Here is an 8,350-nt window from a genome sequence, read left to right as displayed (position 1 = left end):
CGTCTTCCCAGCCCCGCTTCCCCACCAGCTCCAGGACCTCTACTCTCTGCTTATATGAGGTCAGCTTCTTGAGAGTCCACGGAGAAGTGAGAGCCTGTGATATTTGCCTTTTCATGTTTCAGGGTCTGATTTACACTGATCTCCAGTTCCTCCCTGTTATAAATCATTTCAAGTGGTTACTTAGACTTCTAATGTATGATATATTTTTTATTCGCCCACTAATGGACAGCTAGCTTTATTTTTCCTTGGCTATTGTGAATAATGTTTCAATGATCACAGGAGTGCAACTATCCTTGTGACGCACTGACTTCATTTCCTTGGGACGTGTGCCCAGTAGGGGGATTACAAAATCCTATGGTAGTTTTATTTTTAATTTTCTGAGCAGACACTATACCGTTTTATGTAATAGCTGTACTAATTTAAATATCTGGCAATAGTAAGATCAGGATTTCCTTTTCGCCACATCCTTACCCACATTTGTTACCGTTTGTGTTTTTGGTGAGCACCATTCTAATAGGAGTGAGGTACCTTGCTGTGGTTTTAATTTTCATTTCCTTGAAGATTGTTGATGTCAAGAAGTTTTTCACATACCTGCTGACCATTTTTGTGTCTTCTTTTGAGAAATGTCTATTCAGGTCCTTTGTCTACTTCTTAAGTGGGTTCCTCTTTTGCTATTTTTTCTTTCTTTCTTTCTTTCTTTCTTTTTCTTTTTTGAGACAGGGTCTTGCTATGCAGTTCAGGTGAGCCTTGAGCTCACTTTGTAGCCCAGGCTGGTCTCTAACACACAACGATTCTCCTGCTTCAGCCTCCTGAGTGCTGGTATTACAGGCGTGTGCCACCACGCCTGGCAACTCTTTTGCTATTGAATGGAGCTTCTTATATAATTTGGCTACTTACCCCTTGTGAAGTGTAGAATTTGTGAATATTTTCTCCCATTCCACAGGTTCTCTCTTCACTTTGTTGATTGCTTCTTTTGCTGTGCAGAAGCAATATTCTTTAGAATTAGAATATTCTTTTTTGTGTGTTTTATAGAAAGTTTTTGCAGTACAAGTTCTCTTTTTTTTAATTAATAGAATATTCTTGACAAATGTGATAAGATCACCACCTGGTCCTCTAAGAACCAGGCTGCGGACAGGGAAGGTTCATTTTTTGTTTTGTTTTTGAGGGAAGGTTTTGAACTTCAGCAGACAGCTAGCAACAATCTGTAACCCGTTATTACTAAGCAGTGCTGGTAATGGAGCTTCTCCGTGCAGGGGCCTTTTCCGGACTCCTTATTAAAGAGCCTAAGCCAACCTGAGCATAGGTACCTTAGCATTGTTCCACAGTAAAAAGTTCAAAGGCCCAAATTTAAATTCAGTGACAGTCTAAAAGTGAGCAGTTTACTACACTGGGTGTTCTCATTACCTGCTATGTGATATGTGCTCAGGGAGGGGAGATAATATTACCCTGTGTTGGGGGTGCAGTAAATAAGAACTCTACTTAAAATCAGCACAAAAAATCTTATTTAAAAAAAGGGTTAGTGCTGGGCGTGGTGGTGCTGGCAAGTGCAAGGTCCTGAGTTCAATTTCTGGTACTCACAAAAAAAAAAAAAAAATTAAGCAGGGGCCAGGGATGTAGCTCAGTGGCACAGTGCCTGCCTGGCAATCATGAGGCCCTGAGTTTGATTCCTGGTACCACACATACACACACACAAAAAAAAAAATCAAGCAAAAATAAGGAGCAATGTCCATAGTAAAACAGAATAGATATCACAGCAAAGAAAATTGCAAGGAGTAAAAGGGGCATTATACAACAATAAACAGGCCAATCCACTACAGAGACATAGAAATCTTAAGTGGTATCATAAATGTCCTGATACCATACATGTTTATGGTATCGTAAATGTTTATAATAGCAGATTCTACTGGGTGTGGTGGCAAACGCCTGTAATCCCAGCGCTCAGGAGGCCGAGGCAGGAGGATCACCATGATTTTTTTTTTTGATCACTATGAATTTGAAGCCAACTTGGGCTACATAGTGAGTTCAAGACCAGCCTGGACTGCACAGGGAGACCCTGTCACACACACACAAAAAAAGCAGAATCCAAGTATATGAAGCAAAAACCCTTAGAAGAGGAGAGATGTACCTAGAGAGTATCAACAATTGATAGAATAGCTGAACATAACACCTGCAAAGACAACAATAATTCAACAACTCCATCTAGTTCATATTTACAGAATACTTTATCCAACACCAACACAATACTTCTTTTCAAGCTCACATGGAACACTGACCAAGATGACTACCTTAGGGCAGAGATCCAGCATAACAAAGTTTGTGAGACAAAGCTAAAGCCATGCTGAGAGGTAAATTCATAGCACTAAATATTTACATTAGAAACAAAAATCTGAATTATTCAAGCTCCCACCATAAGAAACTAGAAAAATATGAGCAAGTTGAAGGAAGGAATTATTAAATGTACAAGCATAGCTCAATGAAACTGACAACAGATGCACAGTGAAAAATTAATGAAACCAAAAGTTTGTTCTTTACAGAGATCAACAGATTTGACAAACCTCTTGCTAGCAAGACTAACAAAGGAAGAAAAGAGAGAAGACGCAAATTACTAACATCAGGACTGAAAAAGGACCCTACCGCAGACCTTGCAGGCACAAAGACACATCAAGGAATGAATGCTACACACCAGTCTAGATGTGTTCATTCCCTGAATTGGATCAGTTCCTTGAAAAGCACAACTACCACAACTCACCAGTATGAAATAATAATTTGAATAACCCTATAACTAGTAAAGAAATTGAACTCTGAATTTTTTTGTTTTTGTTTGTGAGATAAGGTCTCTCTATGCAGCCCAGGCTGGCTTTGAATTTACTATGTAGCCCAGGCTGGCCTCATACTAACCAAGATCCTCCTGCCTCAGCCTTCCAGGCACTGGGATTGCAAGTGTATGTCACCATCACTGGATACTGAGCTCTGAATTTTTAAAACTCCCCCCAAAAAAACAATTTTCAGGCCAAGTTTATTTCACTGGAGAATTCTACCATTTATTTTAAGAATTAACAAATTAACACCAGCTGGGTATGGTGGCACATGCCTACAATCCCAGCATTCAAGAGGCTGAGGCAGGAGGATAGACATTAGTTCAAGGCCAGCCTGCACTACACGGGGAGACCCTGTCTCAAAACAAAACAAAACAAAACAAAAACAACAAAAAAAGCAGTAACATCAGCTTTTCTTTTTCAGAAGATAAAAGAAGAAATATTTCCCAATTCATTTTATGAGACCAGTATTATGCTAACAACAAAATCAGGCAGAGAAAATAGATAACAAGAGAAAACTGCAGACCAAGATTTCTCATAAAAATAGACATTAAAAATCCTGCACAAAATACTAACACATAGAATTCAGCAATATATAAAAAGAATTATATATGTTGACCAAGTAGGCTTATTCCAGGGATATAGGTTGGTTGATGTTCAAAAATCAATGTAGAGGGCTGGGGATATAGCTCAGTAGCATAAGCATCTGCCTGGCAAGTGCAAGGTCCAGAGTTCGATCCCCCGTACTGCCAAAAAAAAAAAAAAAAAAACTAGTTAAAATTCTTAAGGGTGGACATATCCAGACTGACTCATAGACAATATATATTTTCTCATTACAGCTCACTGGCACAGCACCTGCCCAGCAAGTGTGAGCTTGTGAGTTCGATTCCTGGTACCACAAAAAAAAAAAAAAAATCAATGTAGGATCAGGGATATAACTCAGCAACACAGCGCCTGCCTGGCAAGCAAAAAGTCCCGAGTTCAATTCCCAGGACCAAGAAAAAAAAAAAAAGAATCAATGTAATCCACCTTTTTAGCTTGCTAAGGAAGAAAATCACATAATCATATCAACTGATGCAAAAACTTTTCAAAAAATTCATCACCCATGTATGATTTAAAACTCTTAGCAAATTGGTACTACATCATAATGTACATATTGTATAATTCTATTTCTACACCGTTTTCAAACCAACATTATAGGAAGGAAAAACAGTGGTTGCCAGTGAGTAGACGTGGAGTGAGGTTAGGGGGATTGTAAAAAGGAGAGAGATCTTTTTTGGTGACAGAATAGTTTATCATTTTTTTTTTAAAGAGAATTTTTTAAAAAAGAACAATAGCAGAACGCCAACAACATAGACAAAAACAGTAAGAATGATACAGGGTTTCAGAACAAAACGATAGGGGTTAACAGTGGTTGTTATATTACACGTTTTTCTCTTCATTGAAGTTGGTCAGATTACCAGATGTAAGAATGCAAGATTAATCAAACCATTAAAGAGAACAAAAAATAAAAACAAAAAAATTATAAACAATACAGAGTTTCACCAAACAAGATGATAGGAATTCAACAATGGTTGTTATATTGCATATTGTTGTTTTCAAATTAGTTGTTCAGATTATCAGATATAAGCATGCAAAAATGGTCAAAAAAGTACATAAATAAAGCATTAACTGTTCTTTCAATAAACCATTAGACATCAGCAGTACAGTTATCTCAGCATCCCTCTGTATATATATATTTTTTCCTTTCTTCTTTCTTTCCTTTTCTCCTTTCCCTCATCCCAGTTGTTTCCTCTTTTTGAGCAATTTCTTTCCCTTTCCCAACATCTATTGTACATTTTGGGTTCCACTTGCTCTTTCATGTTCTTACACGATGTCTACACATGTGGGTCCAATTTATTTCACTTATGAGTGTGATCTCTATTTGCACCCATTTACCTATAAAAGCCTTGGGTTTATCTTTTGTATAGCTGAGTAGTACTCTATTGTATAAAAATCCCACATCTTTTTTACCCATTCCTCAGTTGATGGGCATTTAGGTTGTTTTCAAGATTTAGCTATGACAAATTGTGCTGCTATAAACGTAGGTGCATGTATATCACTGTGGTATGATGTTTTTAATTCCTCTGGGAAAATACCCAGAAGGGGAATAGCTGGGTTAAGTGAGACCTCTAATCCTAGTTTTGTGAGGAATCTCCAAACTGAATCAGTTGCACCGATCTACACTCCCACCAGCAGTGGAGGAGGTTTCCTTTTTGCCCGCAGCCTCTCCAGCACTTGTCATTGGTTGATTTCTTAGTGATAGCCATTCTTTCTGGGGTGAGATGGAATCTCAGTATTGTTTTAATTTGCATTTCTCAAATGACCAATGATATTGAACATTTTTTCATATATTTATTCACCATTAGTATTTCCTCTCAGAAGTGTGTATTCATCTGAGATACCCATTTTTGGATTGGGTCTTTGAATTTTGGGGGGCTGATTTTTTAAAATTATTTTTATGTTTTAGATAGAAGTCCTTTCTCTGAGGGGCAGTTGGCTCATTTTTTTCCCAATTTGTGGGTTTTCTTTGTATTCTGCTAGTGATTTCTTTTAATGTGCAAAAGCTTTTCAATAAGAGGAAATCCAGTCATTGATTTTTTGAAGTATTTCCCGTACAGTTTAGTTTTTGTTCATGAACTCTCTGCCTACCCCTATGTCTTCAAGATTTCTACCTACATTTTCTTCCAGTAGATGTAGTGTTCGTGTTTTAATATTTAGATTTTTGATCCATTTTGATGTTAGTTTAATGCATGGAGATAGACGTGGGTCTAGTTTTAGTCGTCAGCATGTGGACAGCCAGTTTTTCCAGTACTATTTATTAAAGAGGCTGTCTTTCTTCCAGTGAACATGTTTGTCACCTTTGTCAAAAATAAGTTGGCTGAGTGTGTTTGTAGTTGTATCTGCATCTTCCAATCTGTTCCATTGTTCTTTCAATCTGTTTTTTTTGTTTTTGGTTTTTTTTTTTGGTAGGTATCATGGTGATTTTATCACAGTAGTTTTGTAGTATAATTTCAAGTCAGGGATTATGATACCCCCTGCCGTTTTTGGGTTTTGTTTGTTTGTTTGTTTGTTTTGCCTTTTTGAGACAGTGTCTCGCTATGCACTTCAGAGTTGCCTTGAGCTCACTTTGTAGCCCAGACTGGCCTCGAACTTGAAACAATCCTCCTGCCTCAGCCTCCTGAGTGCTGGGATTATAGGCGTGCATCACCATGCATGGCTCTCCTGCCTTGTTTTTGTTTCCCAGGAATGTTTTTGCTATTCTAGGCCTCTTCTGGTTCCAGAGGAATTTTAGGAATGTTTTCTCTAAATATGTGAGGTATACTAATAGTATTTTAATTGGGATTGAATTGAATATATACAACAATTTTGGGAGTATGGTCATTTTCACAATGTTGGTTCTTCCTATCCATGAGCAATGAATATCTTTCTATTTTCTGAAATCCTCTTCAATCTCTTTTTTCAGAGTACCATAATTTTCTCTGTACAGATCTTTTACTTCCCTTGTTAGATTCATTCCTAAGTATTTCATTTTTTAGATGCTACCATGAAAGGCATGGTTTCACTAATTTCTCTCTCAGTCTGTTTGCTGTTTGTGTACAGGAAGGCTATTGATTTTTGAGTGTTGACTTTGTATCCAGCTATGCTACTGAATTTGGTTATTAAATCCATGGGCCTTTTGGTGGAGTTTTTGGGGTCTTCTATGTAGAGTATTATGTCATCTGCAAATACTAACAGTTTCGTTTCTTCCTTTCCTATTCTTATTCCTTTTATTTCTCTCTCTTGTCTAATTGCTCTGGCTAATACTTCCAGAACTATATTGAACAGGAGTGGTGACAGTGGACATCCTTGTCTTGTTCCTGATTTTAAAGTGAAAACTTTCGATTTTTGACCATTTACTATGATGTTAGCCATTGGTTTGTCATAGATGGCTTTGATCAGATTGAGGTAAAGACCATCCATTCCTATTTTCTGTAGAGTTTTTATCATGAATGAATGTTAGACCTTATCAAAAGCTTTTTCTGCATCAATTGAGATGATCATGTAATTTTTGTCTTTGGCTCTATTCATATGGTGTATTATATTAATTGATTTGCTTGTATTGAACCATCCCTGCATTCCTGGGATGAATCCCACTTGGTTATGGTGTATAATCTTCTTGATGATTTGTTGTATTCTGTCTGCCAGTATTTTATTGAGAATTTTTGCATCTATATTCATTAGTGAGGTTGGCCATAGTTCTCTTTTTGGTTGGGTCTCTCTCTAGTTTTGGTATCAGGATAATACTTGCCTCCAGGAATGAGGTGGGGAGAATTCCTTCCCTTTCAATTTCATTAAAGAGTCTGAGAAGAATTGACATTAAATCTTCTCTAAATTTCTTGTAGAATTCAGTGGTGAATCCATCAGGACCTGAACTTTTCTGTGTTGGTAAGTTTTTTTATTACAGTCTCAATTTCACTGGCTGATATTGAGTTATTCAGGATGTTTATGTCTTCTTCACTCAGCTTTGGTAATTCATATGTATCTAGAAATCTGTCCATTTCCTCTGTGTTTTCCATCCTACGAGAGTAAAGCTTTTCAAAGTAGGTACTGATGATCTTCTGAATTTCTACAGAATCTGGAGTAATTTCATCCCTTTCATTCCTTATTGCATGAATTTCAGTTTTTCCTTTCCTTTTTTTGATAAGTTTGGCTAGGGGTTTATCAATTTGATTTATTTATTCAAAGAATCAACCCTTTGATTAATTAGTGCTTTGTATTGTTTTCTTGGTCTCCACTGCATTAATTTCTGCTTCAAGCTTTATAATTTCCTGGCTTCTTTGGGCTTTGGCCTTGACTTGACCTTCTTTTTCTAGAAGCTTGAGTTGCAGCATATTGTTCATTTGTCTTGTTCTGTTTTCCTGATGTGGGAATTCACCACTATAAATTTCCCTCTGAGGACTGCTTTCATTGCATCCCACAGGCTCCTGTAAGTTGTATCAGCACTTTCATTTGGTTGTAAACTGTGTTTAATTCCTTCTCAAATTTCATCTGTAACCCATTGGTTGTTCAGGAGGTGTTATTTAGTTTCCATGTGTTTATGGAGTTTTCGTGGGTTTTTTTGCCATTAATTTCTGATTTCATTGCACTATGGTCTGATAGTTTGCATGGGATAATTTCAGTTCTTTTGCATTTACTTAAGAGTGTTCTATGTGCTAGCATATGGTCTATTTTAGAGAACGTCCCATGTGCAGCTGAGAAGAATGTGTATTCTGATGTTGTTGGGTGGAACACTCTGTAAGGTCTATTAAGTCCATTTGTTCACAGGTTTGGTTTAGATCTGTTATTTTTTTTGCTGCGTTTTTGTCTAGTTGATCTATCTCTTTGTGACAATGGAGTGTTAAAGTCCCCTGTTATGATTGTGTTATTGCTTATTTCATTTTTCATTTCTGTTAAAATTCATCTTACATAATTTGGTGCTCCTATATTTGGTGCATAGATGTTTATGATTGTTA

This window comes from Chinchilla lanigera, unplaced genomic scaffold (assembly GCF_000276665.1).
Source record: "Chinchilla lanigera isolate Chin_1 unplaced genomic scaffold, ChiLan1.0 scaffold00053, whole genome shotgun sequence".
Classification (NCBI taxonomy): domain Eukaryota; kingdom Metazoa; phylum Chordata; class Mammalia; order Rodentia; family Chinchillidae; genus Chinchilla; species Chinchilla lanigera.
The sequence above is the reverse complement of the archived record's forward strand: the minus strand, read 5'-3'. Positions refer to the sequence as shown.